Source organism: Neofelis nebulosa, chromosome 9 (assembly GCF_028018385.1).
Source record: "Neofelis nebulosa isolate mNeoNeb1 chromosome 9, mNeoNeb1.pri, whole genome shotgun sequence".
NCBI classification, from domain to species: domain Eukaryota; kingdom Metazoa; phylum Chordata; class Mammalia; order Carnivora; family Felidae; genus Neofelis; species Neofelis nebulosa.
In genome coordinates this window covers 130,992,682-131,017,159 of record NC_080790.1, presented here as the reverse complement: position 1 = coordinate 131,017,159, position 24,478 = coordinate 130,992,682, and positions in this window count along the sequence as shown.

The window sequence follows — 24,478 nt, the reverse complement described above, 5'->3', positions numbered from 1 at the left end:
GAGATTTGTCTGCACTAATAAATGTAGCCGTAGCTCATTCTCGCTGCAAATTTATCACAAAGCATGGCTCCATCGGCCTGTTGATGGACACTTGGATGGCTTCTGACATCACTCTGTTACACATGCTCACACAGATGCTGGGATGCACATCCTTCCGCGTGGCCCCTGCAGGTGGGAGTGAGAGTTCTTCCAGGGCATCTAAGCGGAGGGTGGGCCCAGGGTGTCACAGGTATGTGTGTGTTCGATTTTGCTCTCCCCGGGGTGTGTGGGTGGGGGAGGGGGGTGTCAGAGTCACAAAAATTTTAAACTGGAGAGAGTATCGTTGACTTTCTGTCCAAAAGTCACAAGCTGTCAGCCAATGGAGCCAGAAGAGTCTGCATCGTATTTGAATAATGAATGTTAATCCCCGTAAATGGGCAGACTGCACACCAAATCTAGCCTCGAAGCTTGTTGCAAAAAACTGAAAAAGCTTGACAATTCTGGGCCCAGGTGGCTGCAGAGGTGCTTCTTGCGGGGGGGACCTTGGAAGTCAGGCCAGGCAGAGAGACCCCCCGAGGTGCTCCGCACCAAAGCAAAGAGATCTGGAAGGCAGGGAAAGGTGCAGGGAGAGGGAGGGAGGAGCAGGGGGAAGCGAGGTGGGCACGCGGCTGGGGATGGGCCAGAAGCGTGGAAATGCCTGGAACCTTGTAAGATAGAGGATGTCCAGCATGAAACCGTGAGTTGTGTTTGGTTAGGGAGACGTAAGTAACGTCCTCCAGCGGTCGAAAACTTCTCTGCTCCCAGATGCCTTCCTGGAGTGTGAGAGTCAGCCTCTCTGTGCTCCTCGCGTGAGATGTGTCACCTGGAGCGGTGGCCACCCGGGCCGGAGACCAGCTCTCATCGCAGCAATTTCAGTGGGAGCGAGAGTGAGGGCTGAGAGGTGCCGTGGGGAGCAGAGCCCTGACAGACCACCGTCATGCTGAGGCAGCCCAGGGCCTCCCCATGCGCCGGGCGGTGGGGTTAGAAAAATGGGCTTTCTAGAGCCTGTTAAGAGTGGAATTAAACTGTATAAACCGGGGGGGCGCCTGGGTGGCTCAGTCGGTTAAGCATCCGACTTTGGCTCAGGTCATGATCTCGCGTTCCGTGAGTTCGAGCCCCGCGTCAGGCTCTGGGCTGATGGCTCAGAGCCTGGAGCCTGCTTCCGATTCTGTGTCTCCCTCTCCCTCTGACCCTCCCCCATTCATGCTTGTCTCCCCCGTCTCAAAAATAAAATAAACGTTAAAAAAAATTTTTTTTTAATAAAAATAAATAAATAAACTGTATAAACCGAATCAAAACTTACCCTTGTCTGTGACCACTGCTTCCCCTCCACTCCCTAAAAAGGACTTTCAGGATCACCCACTGTTTTCTAGCATCCTGTCTCTGGCCAGTCACACCGTCCATGGGCGACTGTTCGGACACCTCCCGTGTCACACCCTGCCCCAGCACGAGCTCTTTTCCCCACTCTAACAGTCAGTTCTGAGGTCTGTGGGGTCAGGCATGAGACCCCACCTTGCCACTGGCTGTCAACAGGGCCTCCGGCATGATCCAAGCTGGCGTGTGCCTCAGTTTCCTGCTGATTGGGGCTACGGCACCTCAGTCACAGGGTTGTTGCAAAGACAAAATGGTGAACAGTACCCGCTCCCCAGGTGTTGGTCTGCCCTGCTGTTAGCACTGTACTGGTGGCTCCCAGGACCCCTCTCTCTGAGCCACGGGCAGTGGGACCGGCAGCCTGCCCTGGGTTCCCCAACCCCTGCACCGATCTCTCTAGAAATACCAATGCCTTATCCCGCACACACCACACCACGACCCTGAGGTCAGGACTGGCACCCTCAAGTCCCCACACCCCAAGTGTCGGGCAGACAGACCCCCGGTACTCAGGCGCCCACCCTCAGTGTCGGCCGAATGGACCCCACTTTCTCCTATGGCTGCCTGGGAAGAGGTAATTTTCAAACCAACCTGAAAGGTAAAGAACCAGAAGTTCAAAGAGGTTAGCCCAAAGCCACACAGCCCCACGGGGGTAGAAATAGAAACCAAATCCAAAGTCCTAACTCTTCTCATCGTTACTCAAAGGCTGGGAACTCAAAATCATTTCTTCTGTTTTTAGAATGAACTCAGTGCATCCTTTGAATGGGGTGGCACTCAGGGTTAACCTCACCCCAAGCCCTGAGGCCGGATGGTCAAGAATTCAGCTTGGGTGAGAAATTTCCTTGGCCCCATTCTCCGTTCTCTGCCCTGGCCCCAAAGCCTCCGCCCACCACGCAGAGGAACCTGCTTAGTTGAAGTGGGGGTGGCCTTATTTCCGGCACCGTCTCCGGGAACTGGAGGGATGCTGGATGCTTTGTTCTCTCTGCTCGAATCCAGCACCTGCGTCTGTACAATTCACACAATTCCGCCCCTTGGCACCCGTTACAGAGGGGGGAGAAGGGCGGGAAGGTGATCTGCCCCACCCCCCGCCGCCATTCATTCAATTCCTCCAACCCACACTCCTGAACTTAGATGAATAATCACTGAACTTTACGTGAAAAGTACTACTTTATGAAACCCCACACTGAAAACCAACCATAATTTTCACGTTCCCCTTTGGCTTTTAAAGACGAAATTTTCATTTCAAATAGGGAGCGGGCTGTGGCCTTCCTCAACCCCTGAGGGGCCCTGATTAGGTGTCCATGTCAAGATGTTTCCTGAGCCAAACAAAAGCTGGTTTATGCAAAATCTAAGATCCTCACAAGTCACTTAGGGCTCAGACAAGCCTTTGTGACAAACGTCTCTGATCAGTTCCATCCCGACCCACCTCCAGAAGTCTACGGAAGAAACAAGCTTGGCCTCCAAATCGTAAGGCACAGAGGCTCTTTGACTTCTTCGGGCCCCAGCCCCTTGGCCCATCTGATGGCTGCTCTGGGCCTCCGTCCAGGGAAGTGTGCGGACTGGCCTATAGCACTTAGCATCGGGCCCCGGGCTTTCCACAGACCCCTTAAGTCCACAGTCATGGTTAAGTCCCTTAAGTCCCCAGTCATGGTTTTTTAAGTAAGCAAGTTACAACAACAGAGGGATGTAATCCATGATCAACGCGACTGCCCCCCGGGTACAATACTTATGGGTGCACGTTACAGTCCCCGAATCTGCCGGCTGGAAGCACGGTGTCTGTGTGAGACAGACGCAGGTCTGATTCCTGTCCCTACGGTAGGGCAAAGACCCCCGTCACTAAAATTTTGAAACATGAATGGGACTGACCGTGCAGAGCTGCCAAGAGGATCGAGCTAATATTTGTAAGTTGCACGGAAGGGTCCCTGGCACACAGTAAGTGCCCAGGAAGTGTTCACTAGTATCAGCATCACTGGGCCCTTCTCCTTCCAGGCTCCGGAATGGACGGATCAAGCCCTCTGCCCGTGTAGACCTCGGGCTCCCTGGAGCCTGCAGGACTCACCTCTGTGCAGCCACTAGAGGGAGCACTTGCCTAACACAGAGGCCTCGCCTCTGCAGGGCCTTCCACCAGGGACGCCGGAGGCGGCCACCTTCCCCGCAACATCCGCTGGCGTGGGGTGGGTGGGGGCACGGACGGCCCCGCACCTTGGACGGGCCTCTAATTTACAATTTTTAATTTACTTGGCCTGAGAGTTCCCCTTCTCCGCTACCTCCCAGGGCGGGCCTTCTCCTTGCTGGTCTGAGAACCTTGGTTTGTGTGGCAGGTTCAGGGTGATCAACGATGACGGTCGGGCCATTTCCCTTGGGGGAACGCTCCATATCCCGGCCTTCCTCACAGCGGCCACCGGGACCCAGTTCTGGCCGAGGGCTTGCAAGCAGAAGCTCACCGGGGCTTCTGGAAAAGGCTCTATTCCTGTTTGCGTCACAGACGCAACAGGCATCCTCCTAACCCTGTCTTCCCGCCTTGGATGCTGGTGGCTCCGGTGGCCGTCCTGACACTGTGAGGTGACGGACCACAGACCGATGGAGGGCAGAAAGACAGCCTGGGCCCACCCCTGAACTTCCTGTCCTTCCCGGGAACGTGCTAACACTCCTGCCCCTTCTGAGCCTCCAATGGCTACCCCACTGCTCTAAGGATAAGATCCCAGCTGAGGCTGCTAGGCCCCTACTATAGCCTGGTCTCCTGACCCTCCCTCCCTCCCTCCCATCCGTCCATCCGTCCATCCTGACACACCACGCTTCTTCTCTGCTGCTCTACTATGCAAAGTCCACTCCTGCCCCAGGGCCTTTGCACTTGCTACTCCCTGTGTCTGCAATGTTCTGTACCCAAGTTCCCAACCCAGGCTCTCATCATTCAGGTCTCAGCCCAGACGTTCTCTCCTCAGAGGTGCTCTACCCCACGACCTCCTGCTCCACCCGAGCACCGATCTGCACTATGTACCCAGCACTATCTGCAATGCTGGGTACATTTATTCGGTGCCTGGTTTAGTGACCTTCCTCTCGAGAAGAACTGAAGTTTCCAAGGGCACGGTGTGTGGCACGGGGTAGATACGCGGGGAACACCTGCCCAGTGAGCAACTACATTTACCTCTTTTGCTGGACCTCCTTTGAGTAGGTACCTGTTATTTGCAGTTACAAAAATTCTTGGCCAAGATAACGGAACGGAAAAATCACCCCCAAACCAAGCAACACAGTTCTGTCTTCTCGGCCTCCTGCCCTCCCTCCGACGCACACACCCTCCCCGCCTCACCCCGAGACACGGCTCGTTCATCTCACACTCGCATGTCATTCCTGGCGTTAGCACTCACCTCCTGGGCCAGGGCCTTCTACTGGATTACGTAGTTATGGCAGCACGTCCCCCGTGGACGTTCATCAACAAAGTGGATGCAGGCAGTGGCTGCCTGTGGTGCCCCCTTAGCTCACAGGTGAACCCCGACTTCCCCAGCAGAGGGTTCCTGGAAAAGTATACAAACAGCCAACTTGGGCAGAGCCGCGTGCCGAAACGCATCCAAGGGCGTGCTGCTGAGAGGAAGGTTTGCGAAGGAAATATGAACCACGGCCCCCATTACGCGGCTTTGTGCATTCAGAATTTGTTCATTAGGGTTTCTGTGAAAACTCAGGCTAGCCACGGCGTTCACAAGCACCCTGAGCCATCCAGTACAATCTCTCCAACCTGCACGGTGGCCGAGAGGTCTGGCCCTGCGGTCACACAAACCACCCATCAGCTGTGTGATATCCGGCCAATCACTGAACTTCTCTGTGCCCCGGTTTCCCTATCTGTAAGTGGACATACAACATGGAGCCGCTTGATGGAGAATGTAGTCCAGGCTTTTTGGAGTGTGATTTGGCCGTATCAGTTTAAATGAAATACGCAAAACCCCTTTTACTCCAAAACGTCCCTACTAGGGCGCCTGGTGGCTCAGCTGGTGAAGCATCTGGCTCTTGATCTCGGCTCAGGGATTCATTCTCTCTCTCTCTCTCTCTCTCTCTCTCACTCTCTCTAAAAAAAAAAATTTTTTTTAAAAACATTTAAAATAATAAGAATACAAGTCTACTAATGAGAAGAATGGAACGTGGATGAGAGTATTTTGCTTAACTGGGGTTCCCAAGTTAGTGTTCCCTATCACTGAAACCAACCACACAGTTTGACTTTTTCCAACAGTGTAAAAAGGTAAAAACTTTTCTTAGCTTTTGGGGCATACAAAACCCAGCAGGCACCCGGACCACTGCTGATTCTGGGGCGAACCGCCCCGGGGCCCTCAAGGCCCACCCCGGAAACCTGGCCACTTCTCTAAACCTCCCAGGCTGGGGTACACAGCCAACACCACACGGGCACCCAGAGAAGTGCAACTTCTCCACGCGCTTTCTGTCGACAAAAACCAAAAGGCTAACAGTGGGTGGTTCTGATTTGCCTCGAAGACAGCGCCTCAAACTTGAATCTCTAATGGACTCTGTGCCACTCAGCCAAAGTCATGAGATCACCACCAGGGAGGGGCCCGGGTCAGCGGTGGGGAGACAGTTGAAATGCAGGTTCCAGGACCCAGAGAGGTTCCATCCACATAGAGTCTGATTCTATGGGTCAGAGACGGGGCCCGGGAGTCTGAATTCTAACGAGTACCACCTCCGACCAGCCAGGTGATTTTACGGTAGGTGGTCCTACTTAGGTCCACAGGTCCTACTTAGAGCAACGCTGGCAGAGAGGAAGGGTGAGGAGGTGGGACAGGAATGCTGAAGTCCTGCATCATGAACAACAGTGGCCGTGCCCGCAGGTTGCTATTACGGGGTGCCACTTCCTGCCCTCCTGACCCGCTCCTGTCTCAGAGAACCCTTCCCTTCCTGCAGCCCGGAGCTAGGAAATGCCGTTCAACCCATTTAACTGCTGAGATGCCGGGAGATTAGGTAGCTTACCCCAAGTCACCCGGCTAGTAAGCCAGAACTGGAGCGAGCCAGCATCACTCCAGGGCCTGGATCTTTACCTCTACAGCTTCTATCAAGTGGCTTCTGGTGACACAGGGGCTCACAAAGCCATTCTCGAAACCTAACAGTTTGGCAACACTTGGAAAGGAAGGGGAGCGGGGATGACAGCAAGGCACGGGGGACCTACTACGTTTCTAGTTCTTCAGATACAATCTGTGTTATTCTCACAACAGCCCTTCGCAGTAGAGGTGACCATCCATATTTATCACACAGGGACATTCCTCAAAGGCCGAGGTGAAGCAACATGCCTCAGCTCACAGGTGATAAGTACAAGAGCCTACCAGGGTCAAACCGAGGTTGATCTGGCCCCAAGTCAGCGCCACTGATGCTCACTGCTATCAGTTTTCTCGAACCTCAGAAAGCCCTCGGCTCTGTATCCGTCAGCTCTTGCCGCATAACAAGCCATGCCAGAACTCAGCAGTATACACTGAGAATTTATCATCATCTCAAAGGTATGTGCGAAAGTGGAGTCAGGTTTTCGCTACATGCGTTTATTCCGATGGAAAGACAGCAACTACCCAGGAGTTTATTATTCTCGTGGGTAAAATCTGGAGCTGCCAGAAAGGCAGGTGGAAGTGTGAGATCCTCCTTATGGTCTAGGCTCAAAACTGGCACTTTTACCCTCATTCTATTGATCAAAACAAATCACAAGGTCAAGGGCAACCTCAGTGGGACAGGGCATATGTTTCTTAAGCAGAGGCTGAAGGGAGTAGGAAGAAAGCAAATATTTGCTGAACAGTAATCTAAAGGCTGATCTGGAGAATGAGAGCTACTGGAACTCCTCTGCTGTCGTGTGTCCAGATGTTCTGATACTAGGACGCCAAGCGCTTAGTCTCAATGCGGGAGAAGCCAGATGTTAACTCCACGACAGCAAGGCAGGCGACAGACATGAGGAAACCAGACGGGGTGGAGGGGCCCCTGGTGACTCAGTGTGTTAAGCATCCGGCTCTTGACTTCGGCTCAGGTCATGATCTCACGGTTCACGGGTGCAAGCCCCACATCAGGCTCTGCGCTGGCAATGTGGAGCCTGCCTGGGATTCTCTCTCCCTCTCTCTCTGGCCCTCCCCAACCCATGCTCTCTTGCTCCCAAAATAAGTAAATAAACTTAAAAAAAAAAAAAAAAAAAGGAAGAAAGCAGATGAGTGTAAAACAACAGGGGGTGGTGGGGACTATGACTCTGCCCAGCCACTCCCTGGCTCCTGCAGACGACCGCGGATATGCAACCTTTCCACTGACCCTTTCCACCCTGGCCCTGCCTCCTGAGCGCCTGACCTGCCATCACAGGAAAGGTGACCCTCCGAGAAGCAACATTCTAGAAGAAACTTGCTTCTGTTCTTGCCGTATGGCGTAAAGAGACGTTCTCAGTACTGCTGGAGGTCTACCCGAGCCCTTCATTACGCCTTGCTGGGCTCCTTCCCCGGGAAATCGGGGATTTGTTCATCCTGCTGTTTTCCTCCCCCAGAACTCCTTACCGTGGGGCGGGATGGAGGCACAACCCGGTGATTAGTAGTGTAAAAACAGACAGGTTTGGTCAAAAGAGATTAGGATGATAACTAAGTGGCCTAAACGTTCTGCAAGACTGCCTTGTAGGAGGAACGAGAGTGAAGTGTAAGCACAGGTTGAGCAGCCGTGAGCAGAAGGATGTGACTCTGGAGAATAAGGGCTGGGCAGGGACCCGGGCACCAGCTGTCCCCCCAACACCTGCACCGACCTGCAGACATCAGGAAGGACGTCCGGCCAAAGTCTGGCTCTGCCCCAAGCCCGATCTCCCACCACTGCAGTCACGGTCCTGTGTGTTAGGTACTGTCCCCTTGTAGTAGAATCTGCCATTTGTGTGTATTTCACATCCAGTCCTCTTTTTAGAACTGAAACAGCGCCCCAACATTTTTGAGGGCCATCCCCCCCAACTGTCACCGTATGTGATAGGGTGGGGCTGTTACTTCTAGTGCTGGATGCCAGCAGGAGTCGAAGACACCCCAGGACACAGCTTCCGTGTACATCTCGTGAAGGAGGATGCATGGCCGAGGCTGTGGGGGCCACCTCGGCCACCGGCAGCCAGCACACGGTCAGCCCCAGCCGTGCCAAGCCCTACTGGAGCCTGAGCCAAAGAAAACATCAGTCAGGCTGATCCTGTCTTTGTTTAAAAGTTTGATATTCTGAGGTGGTTCAGAGAGTTGAGCATCCGACCTCGGCTCAGGTCATGATCTCACAGTTCGTGAGTTCGAGCCCCGTATCGGGTTCTCTGTTGTCACCCTGGAGCCTGCTTTGGATCCTCTGTCCCTGTCTCTCTCGGCCCCTCCCCTGCTTACTCTTTCTCTCTCAAAAATAAATGAAAACATTTAAAAAACTTTTAATATTTTGCCTTGTGGGTATTTGCCATGGATCCTTTTTGTATAGATTTTGATTTGTAAAGTATTGCACCCCAACGTAATTTATCTCGATTTCTCAGCTTTTTGGCAGCCCCTGACATTTTGCACCTGACCTCAGTGCCTCACCCTGTTCATGGCCCTGGTATTTGCAGGAGGAAGGCCTGGGCTCTGGTCCCGGCTCTGCCTCTTACAGATCTATGTGACCTTGGCTGAGATGCTCAGCCCTCCTGAGCCCTGGTTAATGCATCTGTAAAACAGGGGTGCCGATACCCACTGGCTAGATTAAATAAGATGATGTATGTAAATATTCCTTGTAAACGGCGATTACCTGAATATAAGCGATCTTCTGGCTGAACACACAACTCCTCCTCCAACAGTGAATACGAAAATTCATTTAGGGTCAGGCACTGGGCCAAGGGATGAGACTGACTATCCTACCAAATGCTCACCACAGCCCCCTGAGATTCAGACCATAGGATATAAATCCTGTAGTTAGAGGTCCCCCAGCTCTCCCAGATCCCGTGACAGGCACAGACAGGGGCCACCCAGTGGTGACTGTCAGATCTGGGCAGAAGATACCCGCTGCATAGATTCGTCAGAGCGAGGGAGGGAGCAGTGAGGGTCAGGCTCGAGACCCAGACTCCAGAACTGAGCCAGGCTGATCAACATTGCTCATCACCACATTTTGAGGCTGGTGAATTTTTGTCACTTTGTGTGGCTTTGGATCAGCTTTTACAACTGAAACGACGATAAAATTCTGCACTCGGTGCCTGCCTTAGTCACTACAGCGAGCGACCTGTGTGGCTCAGGCTGCTCCCGGAGCGGACCGCTGATGTCGGCTGCTGTTGGCATTCGGTGCGAATGGCAGGTGGAAGCTTGGTGCCATCCTGGCCAAACCCAGAGCAGAGGAAGCAACCAAACAAAGCTTCTGTCTACAAATGGGTGAAGCCCCGTGTGTGTCTGTCAGCAGCTGCCGGAAAGCTGAATGACCTCTTGTCTACAGGAGCCCTCTCGTGACCATGAGACAAGAGCAGTCAAGATGTGAAGGAAAGCAAAGTAGAAAGACATAAAAAAGAGCGAGCTCAGGTTCAAGATGTCACTTCTGAGCAGCTAAATCCATGCCAGCAACTCCCTACCTCTGGGCGTCTGGTGTGAAAAAACAAATCCCCAACCCCCCCCTCTCCCCCCCCCCCCCGCCCCCGGCGCTCCCTGCCCACCATACATCTACTTGTTTAAGCCATTGTTGGTCAGGTTCTTGCTGTGTGCGGCCAACCCAGTTCTACGTGATACAGCTAGGGATCAGCCTCTTGCGCTGTGTATAATTTGGTTGCTCTTGAGCAAAGTGTTGCCTGCGGTGAGAGTTTCTGGTCGTTGGTCAATGAAAACGTGTCTGCATATGCATTTAATGTGCAGATGGACTTCCGAAACAAATATCTTACGCCATGAGGCTGCACCAATCTCCTGTAGTCTGTCCAACAAACAGCCACGAACATGTGTTAACGTCACAGAAGCTTAATATTAAAACAGAGCAAACTGCCTGAAGGCAAAAGCAGCTCTTACTCGCATGCAACTGACTGGCCAGGCCTAAGTAACATCTAGAACACCAGCAGCAAGGGACTCTGGGAAACGGAATCGGGCGCTTTCTTGCCTCTGCGTATGGGAAACAGAAGGACAGAATCAGAAATGGACGCTAAACACCAGTCCGTGCCACCTACCACCTGTGGCAAAAGAGGGGCATCCTTGTATTCCAAACATCTCTTAAAATGTAATTTCAGGGGCGCCTGGGAAACTCATTCGGTTGAGCGTCTGACTTCGGCTCAGGTCATGATCCTACGGTTCGTGGGTTCAAGCCCTGTATCAGGCTCTGCACTGACAGCTCAGAGCCTGGAGCCTGCGTTCTATTTTGTCTCCCTCTCTCTGTGCCCCTCCCCTCTCATGCTCTGTCTCTCAAAAATAAATAACACCTTTTAAAAAATTAAAATGCAATTTCACGCTTAAGGATTAGCACAGAAAACAAATACATACCCATAAAACAGAAATAAAAATCTGGTAGCTCTAACAGGTACTTAGGCCAGTTAGTTAGGTTCCCAGCTCCTCTGTTCTTTTATGTCTGAAACGGACACCAGGATCTCCATCCCAGTTACTACGTGGGGCGTCTGTGAAAACAAAGTGGGATAAGGCACAGGCGAGTATTTGGCAAGTGGTCCAGGGCTACGGCGTATAAAGAGCTTCGAGAATCTGACCTACAGCTACGAGTCCGGATCGGTATTTGGGATGGAAAAAAATTAAAAAGACGACAATGGTTGATCAAGGCAAAATATACCCAGCTATGGCAGATGGGCTGAAAAAATATGAGGTTCACTTGGGGAGAGATGACGTCAGCTTTTAGAGATCTCGGTAAGCAACCCATCATTCTATAAGGCACACGTGATGTGTTTTCAAATCACAGTCAAGGGAACCGAGGATCAGATGGAAACTGGCTGTATTCAGTGTTCCGTCCAGCTGAGTTCTGTCCCTCTAACCTGTCTTGGCCCTGCCCCTCCCTCCAGACCATCCCCTCTGTCTGTGGACCGCATTAGCTTCATCTAGATGCCCCCAACAACTTTCCCCCTCTAAGGAGACTTGTCCCTCTAATCTCCCTTCACGGCAGATGGGGGAAACACCTAAAACTCAAATCTGACCATTCCACTCCCTCGTCAGTAAGCTCTCCAAGGCTCCCTGCTGCTCCCAGGATCTGCCCTGAATTCTGGCTATCGTCTTTCCACTTTCTTCTTACCCTCTGACTCTCTGGTTCCATCACATCCCACTGGGGCAGTTACTCAAATCGGGCACAACTTCCTGCTCGTATTATGCCCCTAAGCATCTGCCCCTGCTATTCTCTGGTCCAACTCCTATTCAATCCTCAAGTCCCAGCTCAGTGGTCACCTCCTCCAAGAAGCCTTCTCCGAATCCCACCTACTGTCAGATCGCTCTCCTTCTGGGCTCCCAGAGCTGCCTGTACAAGTGGCTTGTGTCCGTCTTATCACCAACTACACAACATAGAAATAATCCATTTATATAACTCTCTAAAACCTGAGCCACTTTCATCATCCCCCCCGCCCCCCAACACACACACAGGGACTAGGATATCATTGTCTCTGGAACGGTAACCTTGGCACATGCTTAGCAGTGGCTCACTATGTGCCAGACCCAGGGCCAAACATGAAGTCCTCCTAACCACCCTCTGAAGCAGGTCATGCGGTTATTCCTGATCTACAGACAAGGAGCAGGAAGCCCTGGGAGGTTTAGGGACCCTGCTCGACAGCATGTGGTTACTAAGGGAGACAAGAATGCAAGAATCCAAACCCAAGTCTTTCAATCCCCGGGACTTGGCATACTCCCTGGTAACTATTTGCTGAGTCTAAGTGCAATTCTGGGAGTGAATAAGCACGGCAAAAGTACTTGTGAGAGCCCCTGGCTGACTGCAACCTGGAGGACCGAGGCCCTTGTGTTAAAGCAAGAAGGGGGCCAGGGGAGGCCTTCAGTCTGTGACCCTGCATTTCCTCTCCGATTGCCAACCTTGTCCCAGCAAGTAGCCCTGCCCTTTATACTTTGAACATCCTTCTGGGGGATCCCCAGAGAGCAGCTGAGCCTTCAACAGATGCCCCACGTGTCCATGTAGGTGAGAAGTGGGGTCTATGCCTTGCCCCTATCTTTCTTCCTTCTTGCTATGAGCCGTATCTTTGCAGTAACGTGTGAGGGTGGGGAAACTCAGAGACCAAGTTGCTTTATGCGGCCAGGATCACACCAATAGCTATCAGTCAGTACTCTTGCCATCAAACTGAATTTATGAATGCATATACCTATCGACTCCAAACTTAATTAGCTTCAGGAATGGCTGGATCCAGATGTTCAAGTGATCTCATTAGAACTGCATCTTTCCCTCCCTGTCACCCAAGTTCTAGCTCTTCTTTTCTGTGTTGTCCTCACTATCAAAGACACTTTCTCCCAGCACTCTGGCTGCCAGCAGCTTCCGGTCTCCATCTCACCCATTCAGCCAGTTCCTAGCGGGACAACTTCTCTTTGCCAATAGTTCCCATATAAGTCCCCAAACCAAATCTTGCTGGTCTGGCATGGGTTTCCTGTTTGTGTCTGAGTCACCAAGGTAGATCAGGGAGAAAAACACATTCACTGGCCAAGCCTCAATCATGTGACCACCTCTAAAAATGGTGGTGGGGTAGGGGGTAACAGGTGGAATTCACCCCTACCCAAAATGCATGAACTAAGGGTAGAGGCAGCAGTCATGCCCAAAGAGAATTGAGGTCCCATTTCCAGAAGTGACTGCACAGGAAAAATCAAGACGGGCACGACAAAAGGTCTAGGTGAAACAGGAACTCTTTCTTCTGCAGTAAATTTCTGAAGCCTGAACCTGTGTCAGGGGCCCTGTGTCTCATCCCAGAATTAGGGATTCCAAGGAAGGTCCCTGAAAGTCCCCGTAATGCAGGACATATGGGTTGTTGATGATGGCAACCTTCCACTTCCTCTCTCACGTGTCTGGGGAAGATGGCATCAGGATTCAAAGACGGGGAAGAGCACAAGCTGTAAAAATAATCTGCTATTAAGCTCTGTGCCGGCACCAACTGTGGTGGCATTTGGAAGATGAACCAAAACCGTTCCTTTGGAGATAGCAGGCATTTTCCAAGTGAGCTGATAAAAAAGGAAGGCTTGAAGTAAAGTGACATTTACGTGCTAGGAGAAGCAGATCTTCTTTCTTACTCCAAAACCATTTCAGGAGCTGGGCAAGGGGGGCGTTGGCACGCGCTGTGGGGAGCATCTGGCGGGGTGGGGGGGAGTGGGGGGGGTTGTTGCTCGGCGGCCAGGTGGGGCTCAGCCTCCCATCCCTTGTGCTCTGAGGGGCCAATGCTGCCCCCACCCCCATCTGCTACTCTGCTACTGGCAAATTTAAATACCAGCCTGTTTCAGCTGAGAGATGTGGAAATTAAGAAAGGAAACGAGAGGCGGCGGGAAGGAAAGAAAAGCGATAAATCACTTTGGACTGCTGCCGCATTTGAATGTGCGTGGCGAGAGGCAGATCCATGTAGGAGGCAGAGTCTGGGAGGTGAAAAGACCCAAGTTCAAATTATAGCTTCACAAAGTATGCCAAGAGGCCTGGGGCCACTCGCCTCACTGAGCCTCATATTCCTCATCTGTAAAATGGGAGCACACCTTTCACAGGATGTTTCTGAAGGTTCAGGGCCATGGATAGATGGCAGCTGGTGAAGAACTGGTGCTGAAGGACAATGATCCTTCTTGCTTCTCTTTCTTCTCCTAGGAGGCTGGGTCCGAGCCACAACACGGCTCCATCATCCCCCCACCTACACCAGGAGGCAGCAGTGCTCAATTCCCTTCCAATACATCTCCCCTGGCCTTCTGCTCCTGCCTAGCCCTACTCTGACCTCCAGCGCTTTCTCCATCCTCAGGCTCCACCCACATGGGCTGTTGCCTGTTTTTCAAGTACCCAGGGCTTTTTGCCACCTCAAGGCCACCATGCTCACTGTCCCTTCCTCTCCCACCCCTATCCTTCCTAGGGTCAGCTCCCTCTCATCATTTGGTCTCTGCCTAAATGTCACCTCCTCCAAGAAGCCCTCCTTGACCACCCTGGTGAAAGCAGCTGTCCACACTTCAGTCACACTCTCTGGCTCATCTCTCGAAAATGATCTCATTTATCTATTAGTTCTTATTCCCGAAGGAGACTATAAGCCCTAATAGCTAGGAAACACTTCCATCTTGTTCATCTGTGTGTCCCCTAGCGCTGGATGTGTGCCTGGCACAGAACAGGAACTCACATATTTGAGGAAGGAGGGAAGAAAAAAGAAAGGAAGGTGAGAGTAGAGAGGGCAAGAGGGAGAAAGTTGGAGGCACATCCTCCACCCCATTCTGGAGCTTCTATCCCCCATCCCAATCCCAGGTGCTGGCTCCCTTCACACCTACACCCAGCCCTCTCACCACCCCCCACCCCCAACACACCATACTGGACTCCAACGCCTGGCTTAACCCTATGTAGACAGCTGCCCTCATATACAACATTCCACCATTAGAACTTCCTTCCGTCTCGAGGGCCAGTCCGGCTCACAGACCACCTTTCCACATCACCGTACTCAGGGATCAAGCATAATAGTCATCCATTACTTCCCTCTGTCCCCTGTACTGCCCCTTCAGGGCACAGAACCTCCACTCAGCCACACTCAGTCCCTGGAGCCTGGATTGGAGCCCACCCCACCCCCTCCTCCAGGAGCTGAACACGTGACCCAAACCCGGCCAGTGAGAACACAGCATTGTCCTGGCCCCACCCCCACGCCGCGATCGGCCAGGAATGGTCCTAAGACTCCAGCTGGGCGGCCCTGGACGTTGAATTCCAGGACCCTTACCACGTGTTGACCCGCAAAGTGGTGCTGTTCCTCTGCCGAGCTCCTGTAGGTGTAAGCCTGGAGCTGACGGCCATCTTGCCACAGCGTGGGACCAGCCTGCCTGAGAATAAAGCCAGCACGGACGGTGGCAGAGCTCAGAGGCAGGCAGTTCAGATGGCATCATTTGAGCACCTGGATGCCTATTTACCCGAAAGTAAACGCCCCTCCTGAAATCTTCAGTGACCCCAGCCAGTGAACTCCCTTTGGGGCTTAAGGCGGCTGGACTTGAATTTGTCACTTGCCACTAAAACTGTGCTGATTTGTAAAGCGACCATTAGTTAGTGGCTAGTGACTGAGACGTGGGGAGGCGGCCGGGGGGCAGAGACTACCAGTCACGGAAAGAGGGCCACCCTTCCCCACACTGGTCTGTGGCACACGGGGGGCGACAGTCCCCTCTAGAAGGGGGAAGAGGCAGACAAAACTCCAAAGGCCGACTGGAGCAGAAGTCAGCCGGGGCGTTGACCGGGGAGAACCAGCGTCTTCCCAGATGGAGGGATTCCTGAGCGCCTCTGCCGGCAGGCCCAGCCGCTTGGAGAGCCCTGCTTCCCTCCAGCCCTCTCAGGGTTTCAGGCAGCCTAGAAATCTTTCAAGGCAAAAATAAATCCGAGGCACTAGTCGTATCTTTAGAGGAAAAAGACTTCCTCAGCCTTCTTTAGGGCGCACAGCATTTCCAGCACGCAGGATGCCTCCCACGTGCCATCCGCTCCCAGGCCCATATAAGGCACGCCTTCTGGATGCTCTATACACTCAAAATGGTACCTGAGGGCCAGCTGGGGCGCGTTCCAGCTCTCTCCGCCAGGCAAGTACTCACCTGAGCCCACAGAAGGAAACTATTCCAGAAAAATGGCCCCACGAGTGCGGGGGAAGGTGGGGGACGTACGGCCCAGCTCCCCAGAGCCACGCTTGGGAGCAGAAACACAGCTGGGGGCGTGAGGCACCAGCAAAGGCCTTGTCTGTGTGCCAGGTGTCCACTTCTCAGGAAGAGTGACAGCCTCTGGCGCTCCTGGGATCTCTGACTCTAGGGAGAACGTTCTTTCCCAGCTTCTGAGGCCTGGAGGAGGTCCTGGCCGTTTGGAGGCTGGGCTGGGATTTGCGGGGTCCCGGACTCGCCTCACTGGCTGCGGCTGCTCCTGAGGCTCAAGAAATGGCCTCGGGAGGACATGAGGAGAAGCCCCGTGCTGGAGCTGCAAGAATGTGGGCTTTCAAGAACCCAGCCCCGGGTCGGAACCACACCCTGCTGTTGGCCTCACTCTTCATGCTGCGGATTGTACCCTGGAGGCTCGGAAACCACCACCTTCTGGGGCGCACCTGTCCCTCCCTCTGAGCTCCAGACCCATAATACCAACCTCCAGCTGGACATCTTGGCTGAGACATCCAACAGGAGTCTCAAACTCCACACCTCCTAAACTGAACTCCCAGCTCTGGCTCCCCCTCCTCCCCCTCCCCCTCGCTCAGTGAATGAGGCCTCTGATCCCCCCACCAAATTATGGTATTTCCCTGATTCCTCCTTTCTCCGAAAATTAGTTACCAACTCCTGGTGATTCTCCCTCCTAAAGTGCTCACTCAGCTGGCACTTTCCAGCCCAGCCTCCTCTTGCCTGGATTATCTCAACAGACTCCTAACAGGTTTCGCTGCCTGCACTCTGGTTTGTTACTGACAGTTCACTCAGCAGCCAGACTGGCTGTCCCGAAACTCGAAACTCGAAACTCGAAACTCGAAGGCACTCCTGTCCCTCCCCTTTCAACCCCCTGCAGTGGTAATCCTCTGCCAGCCTAGCAAGTCTCATTTCCTTACCAAGCCTTTCCTGATCTGACTTCCGGCCTAGCAAAAATAAAGTATTCGAACGTTTTCTGTAAACCAGGCAAACTTTTTCAGTAAAGGGCCAGATAGTAAATATTTTAGACTTCGTGGGCCATATGGTCCCTGTCACAACTACTCAACTTGCTGTTGTAGTGCAAGAGCAGCTGAAGACATTATGTAAATGAATGGCTGCGGTCATGTGCCAATAAAACTTTATTTACAGAAACAGGTGGTGGGTGAGCGTTGACCCATGGACCATGGTTTGCTCTAAAGGAATGACCTAATTACCCACAATTTCCACATCTTGGGGGCCACATCTAGGAAAAGGGGATAATGCCCATATTGAAGGGTTAGTGGAGGATTTGAAAGAACTTGTCAAATTCTCACATAGTAGGTGCTCAAGTGGTGATCGTTATCATTAAGTCTATTATATAAGTCTCTTTTTCTGCATGTTTAAGAATCAGTCAGCCCTGACTCCATAGCAAGGTTTACAAGGATAGAGACCCTTCTTTTTCTGAGGCCTGATGATGCACCATGCATTTATGGAGGTGACAGGAAATCAAACAGCTGAGCACCTACTATGTGCCAGGCACTGGGCTTCACACTGTAAAGTGGTCAGAATAAATCAAGGCAATATTCACCCCCTGAGGCCAAGTCTAAAGAAGTGGGGAGAGAGGGGAGAGCTACAAGAAGTTCTTTGTTCATCCCGACTGCATGCCTGCTATGTGCCAGGCTTCATGCAGGCTCTAGGGTTGCCCAGAAGTATAAGGGACAAGCTCTGCCTTTAAAAAAAAAAAAGGCACCGCCTAGAGAAATTGTTTCCTCCCGTTTTTAAGTTTATGTATTTATTTTGGGAGAGAGAGACGGACAGAGAGAGATTCGCAAGCAGGCTCTGCACTGTCAGTGTGACAGCATATGCAGGGCTCAAATTCACAAACCACGAGATCACGACCTGAGCCAAAGTCAGACGCTTAACCGACTGAGCCACCCAGGCACCCCGGAACTATTTTCTCTTAAATGCTAAGCTTCTCCCTATCCTTGAAGCCACATTTCCTCCCCAAACGGAGACACAGATTCAATCCACCTTGGGTCCCTCCAGGGCTCTCTAGGCAGGCCTACCTCCCCTCTATCTTCTGGATGGGACCTGGGGTTCTCACACTGAATGGAAATGTAAGGGGTATGGGGCTGCGGGACCCCAGAGGTCCTGCCCCACTCTACACCTCCTCCTTATCCTAAGCCACATGGGCATAAAACTCCCGCAAGTTCTCTGGGCTGTGAGCTCCTCAAAGCCAGGCCCTGTGGGGCACCTGGGTGGCTCAATCGGTTAAGCATCGTACTTCGGCTCAGGTCATGATCTCATGGTTTGTGAGATCCAGCCCCGAGTTGGGCTCTGTGCTGACAGCTTGGAGCCTGGGGCCTGCTGTGGATCCTGTCTTCTTTCTCTCTCCCCCACTCTCTCTCTCAAAAAAAAAAAAAAAAAGCCAGGCCCCGTCTCTCATGTATCCCTGTAGTCCCAGCACATGGTCTGATGAGGGGCAGGCCTTTCACAGCGTGAGCTGGAAGAATGTGCACCCTCTTTGTTTCCACTTTTCCTATCCATGCTGTGTGCGGCCCACAGCTCTTGTTTTTGTTCTCAGCATCCCTGGCCCTTCCGGCAATAGTGCCCTAGTCTCGGGGATGGGCAATGGGACGCCACCAAAACGCCGAAACATGCAACCGAAGCCTAAACTAATAAAAGCATGACACCTCCTAGCCATGCCCACTACTTCCGGGACAGGCACTTGGGCCAATGAGGGAGGAGACCCCCCCCCCAACTCTTTCCCACTTACTGTGAGCCCATGAGGAGTACTGTTGGCAGCTGCTGTCACCGTCTTGCTCCCGGGCAGAGCAGGAGGCAGAACCCAACACGGAGGAAAAGCAGAGCTCAGTGATGGGCAGAAGCTAGGGTCCTGCTCACATTCACATTCCTGAGGATCAGTCTGCCCCGGATTTTTCTTTCACACGAATCAATAAATTCCCTCACCCTCTCTCTCTTTTCGCTCAAGCCATCTGGCAACCAATTTTCTGTCCCATTTGAACCAAAAGTGTTCTAACAGACACCTCATTTGGGGCCCGTCTCCTTCTTTCAATGAGAATTCCAACGTACCTTTTAAGGAGACACCCTCCCCTCCTCTCCGTGAATCTTTCCCGGAGGCCCAGCTGGTTCATACGGGGTGGTCATTCACAACAGCATTCTACGGTCACTTTAAGGAGGATTAAGGATGACAACCTTGACGGCTTGTAGGACTAGCGCTGGGACTTGGTCTCAGCTTGTCTCAACATCCTATTTAGATTCAAAACCACGTGTCTCCTCATTTCTCACAGAGACCGCCAAGCTCCACGGGGTAAGTCACGTCCGATGGATTCAACAAGCAACGATTAAGTGCCTGAGGTGTCCTACACGCTGGTGAGAAGCCGTGAACGCAGACATGAAAGCAGACGATTGCTTCTTATAAAAGCTCCGCGCGCCGGGATGTTTCCAGTTACGAGTCATGGAGAAAGGCCACTTGAACTGGCTGGCGCAATGGAGGGGATCGGTATCACACACGCAGAAAGCGCCGGTAAGCTCAAGCCTCCGGGTGGATGATCCAGAAGCTTCGCAACGCCACCGGTGCGCAAGTGTTTGCGGTTTCTCAGCTCTGCGGGCTCAGCGACACCTCTGCCAGGGCGGCCGCACCCCAGCGGGTCCACCCTTCCGCACGTAGGCTCTTTCCCCAGAAGGCAAGCACAGGACAAAACAAGGTGCGCCCTGATTGGCCCCCCCCGGGTCACATGCTCGCCTGCGAACCAATGACTGGCTCGTGTGGAAACCGCTGCTCCCTGTAAGCCAATCAGGGCCTCCCCCTGGAGCAAGGGGGTGGAGTCACCTGTCCCCCAAGCGTGGGCTGCGTGGAGGTGGGGTGCGAGCCTAGGAGGGAATTCTGGAAGCTTGAGGAAGGCTGAAGGGGAAGGAACGGTGGTGGCGGACGCCCACTGACGGTTCTCAGAGGTGGGAGTCGCTTCAGGGTACCCGGAGCCGATGCGCAAGCCCTTCTTGCTGCCTCTATCCCTGGGCTGCCCTCGCTACACATGCACAGGGTGGCTTCATGGTCCCAGTGGCTTTAGCAGCCGCTCCCAGTGTACGTGAAGCGCCTCGTAGCGCCAGATGCTACAGTGCCCCACATTTGCCATCCATGGGCTCACCTAACAGCATCGGAAAGCGTGGTTATTTCCCTTTTGCAGATTAGGCCACTGAGGCCTGGAGAGCCAAAGCGACCTGCCCGATGTTGTCGGCCTGAACGTACAAGAGTCAAGGGCGCACCCAGTTGTCCTCAGATTCCTAGTGTTGGGAAGGCACTAGTCACATCCTTGGGCTGGGCTCACTGGGTGGGGTTGCAAGGTAGGAAACAGAAGCCACTTCTCTGCTGAGCTGTTACCTTTGCCCTTGAAACAGTCCCACGTGTTTGGAAGGATTTCCCCCAGAGTCCTTGGTAAATGCCCGAATTGGCCATCTCTGCTGATGAATTTAACTTACCTTAAAAAAAAAAAAAAAAAGGTTTATTTATTTAGAGGGAGAAAGAGAGAATCCCAAGCAGGCTCCACACTGTCAGCACCAAGCCCAACTTGCGGGGCTCAGACTCACCAAGGGGAGATCATGAGCTGAGCCGAAATCAAGAGTTGGATGTTTAATGGACTGAGCTACCCACGTGCCCCTAATTTCCCTTTAAACTCTAGGAAAATGTAAGAGAAGTGTCCCCTTCAGACCATATGATGCTCTAAAATCCATGTGAATTCTGCCTAAAAATAAGCTCAACGTCCCATTACGTTGTATTATTGGATAACAGCAACCATTACGTTTTAGAATCAGCAGAATCAACACGAGTTGTTGACTTTGTCCAGAGGATTGGCAGGGGCCTTGTCTCACAAATCGTATCACTTCAGGACAGGTGTTGGGGCGGGCAGGCAGGCAGAGAAGCAGGGCCAGACAACGGTTGGCCACCGTGGCCTTCTAACTAACTTGTTCTCTTCCAGCTGCACCTGCCTGTCCGCTAGAGGCACGGGTTTGCCTCTCTGGGCTTGGATAAACTCTCAGCTTCTCTCTTCAGCTGGGTCTACACCCTCTTCTCTGGGAGTGAGGATTCCAAGAAACCCTATTCCCCCCACCAGGAAGTTCTGTCTCTGGTGGGTAGGGGCCAGGGTGGGGCATATGTGTGGGAGAGAATGAGGTAGAACAGAACAGGGCACTTTGCATTGAACACTCATCGAGGCCCCAGCGCTGGAAGTTTCCACTTGCTTTCCTCTTTCTTGACTCTGGAAATGAGTTGCTTTTGCTTCTGCGGGAAGCAATCTGCTCCAGTTTGGTGGAACTTGTCTCCTGGAACTTTTGATTTCCTCCTCGTGTTCGCTTTACTCCATTAAGCTTCACCTCCAATTCAGCTCCGCTCTACAGGGGTCCCCGGCGAGAAAACGCTCAGCAAAGCTGATAGAGTACTTGATAACTCCTGAGGTTCGGGGCACCTGCCTGAGCGTCCGACTTCGGCTCAGGTCATGATCTCCTGGGTCATGAGTCCAAGCCCCGTATCAGGCTCTCTGCTGTCAGCACAATCCTCTGTCCCTCCCTCTCTGCCCCTCCCCTGCTTGCGCCCTCTCAAAAATAAGTAAAATACTTAAAAGAAATACTCCTGAGCCTCATCCGTAAACTGGGAACAAAAGTGGCACTTACTCCTTTGGAGGTGCCTCCTCCTTTTCTCTGGTGGACCACCAGCTCTCCTCCATCTTAGGTAAAGGGCTAGAAAACCTCAAACCTCCTTCCGATCAGACTGCCATTCCTCACTCCCTTCCACCCTCGAATTCTGGAGCTGCCGCAGGCCTATTTTATATAGATATTGTGAAGTTTTAATGAGCACATAAAATGCCTACCGCAGTGTCTGGGCCTAAAAAGCACCCAACGCAGGGTCCTGATTATTATGACCTGATGTTCAGTCTTCAGGATCTCTGTGCCTCAGTTTCCCCATCCGTAAAATGAAGATAAGAGGAACAGAAGGTCTCATGGAGTGAGGTATGAATGAGCTGTTACCACAGTGCCTGGCTCATAGAAAAGACTCAGTAAATGTTGGCTATTAATTAAAAATTGAAATAAATACTTGAGAGACAGCAGGGCATGGTCTGTGGTTTCACATGGTCTCCTTCTAGCATTTACCACTTACTAGCGCTTAGTAGAAAAGTTCTCCACCCTCGCTGAGCCTCCGTTTCTTCTCCTCCCAATGGCGAAAATGATTATATGGCTTCATAGAGTTTGCTGGGAGGGTTCATTCATTTTAAATGTCTCACTGTGCAAACCCAGTGACCGTAGCAGACCTGGCTGGTCTCCTTTGAAAGACTTGCTCACAAGGCTGGCCCCTGGGTGGCATCTGAGAAGGTGGGCTGCAGGAGGATTCCCACCATTCCCGGACAAGTGTAGCTCACTGGGCCTGAACAGAATGCAGAGTGTGCTTCCTCCTGGGAGATTCGGTACGTGTCAGCCAGACTGCCTATGTGGCCAGCCCAAATAATGACCTTGGGCTCTTGGTACCTGTGCCATGATTAGTCCTCAGAAGTTGAAGCCTCAAATACGGGTTCCTATCATGGTCATGGCTCAATGTCCTTACTTGCAAGAATCAAATCAAAGAGACCAGTTTTCCCTAAAAGTAATTTTTTTTTTTTTTTAAGTTTCAAACGATATCCAAGAATCTAAGGCTGGCAAGGACACAAATATGAACTCATGAGAGTATTCGTGGCCTCTTTTATCTTAAACCCTAAAGAAAATTCTATCAGCTTTGTTTTTGCTCTCTTCCTCCCCAATCCAGGAAGGAGTCTTGTCTGATTGGTGACTGAGCCTTTTCTCAATTGAACGCAAGAATCCGTAAGGGAGATAAATTAAGGAAGGGCTAGTGGGGGTTCCCATGGGAACTTCGAGGACTTCAGCTGGGGACTTCAAACGGATTGGGGAAATAAGGGAGAGGGATCAAAATCAAAGAGCCCAAAAGGGTTGAGTTAGAGTTTTTTTGGTTTATGTCATTTTGTTTAAGTGGGAGATAAAAAGAGGAACAAATAACCTCATGGCAGCCGTTGTATATTGTAGAAAGAAGGATTGTAAAAAGAAGTTTGGATATGTATTATCCGTGGGTCCCTTCTTTGGCACACTATTCAAAAGGCTCCAATATATATTCAAATGACTCTTGGTGAATTTGGGGCTGCTAAACTGTTTTTGTTTTTACACAGATGCCTTGTCATACTGGACCTCCGTGCAACTGGGCTTTACGTGGGTTATATAAGCCATAGTTATTCCGCAGCCATCAGTCATATTCCTTGTGTGTGTGTGTCTCTCTCTCACACACATGCAAAGTATTCTATTTCAGAATCTGCCAAATGATACGCACTATCGCTAACCTTCCCTCCTCAGGCAGATTTACTTCTCAAGAAGACCGGGGCAGATACAGACATCAGGTACCACTCACACCTAGACTCAGAAACCTGGGTTGGTTCAGTGATGAACCCCAGTGTGCACCATCATGGCTCCCAGCCTGAGCCCAGCAAGGGTCCCACTGTCTAAATTCTTTTAGGTCCCAATCTCTGACAGTTTAGGCTTCTTAGTATTCTGAATTTCAGAATCGTCATTATACATGCAAGACACAAGATCAAAATTCCTTAAGGGAAGAGGATCTCAACAAACTCCTAGAGGGCTAACATCTCACAGATTCTGGAATTAAAGACAAATTAGTAACATCAGCACAACACGGGCCCCTGAAGACTCCTGAGTTTAGAGAAGAAAGGAAAACCAAATTCTTCAAAGGAGGCTTCCAGATGTATCATCCGGGCAGAGCGTGATCGATGCAAATTTAAAAGGTACAAATGTGGGGCGCCTGGGTGGCTCAGTTGGTTGAGGGTCTGACTCTTGATTTCGACTCTGGTCATGATCTCACGGTTTGGGGGACTGAGCCCCACGTCGGGCTCTGTGCTGGCAGCATGGAGCCTGCTTGGGACTCTCTCTCTGCCCCTTCCCCGCTTGCACGCATGCTCTCTCTCTCTCTGTCTCTCTCTCAAAAATAAAATAAGTAAACATTTAAAAACTAAAGAAATAAATAAAAGGTACAAATGTTATTGGAAGGGGCACCTCACAAAGAAGACACCCGAAATGGCTGTAAGCGTACAAAAAGGTGCTGCTGAGCTTTAACACGTCTCAAACACCAAGTGTTGGCAGACAAATAGAGCGACTGGAAAGCCCCAGCACTGCTGGTTGTGGACAGGTGAAAACTCGGGGCCAACCACTTTGCCAAAGCTATTGCGTTGAATAAATGTGTAACTTTCGGCCCGGCGGTCCCGCTCCTTGGAACTATCCCCAACAGAAATGCAAACGTATGTTCCCCAAACACACGTACAAGGATG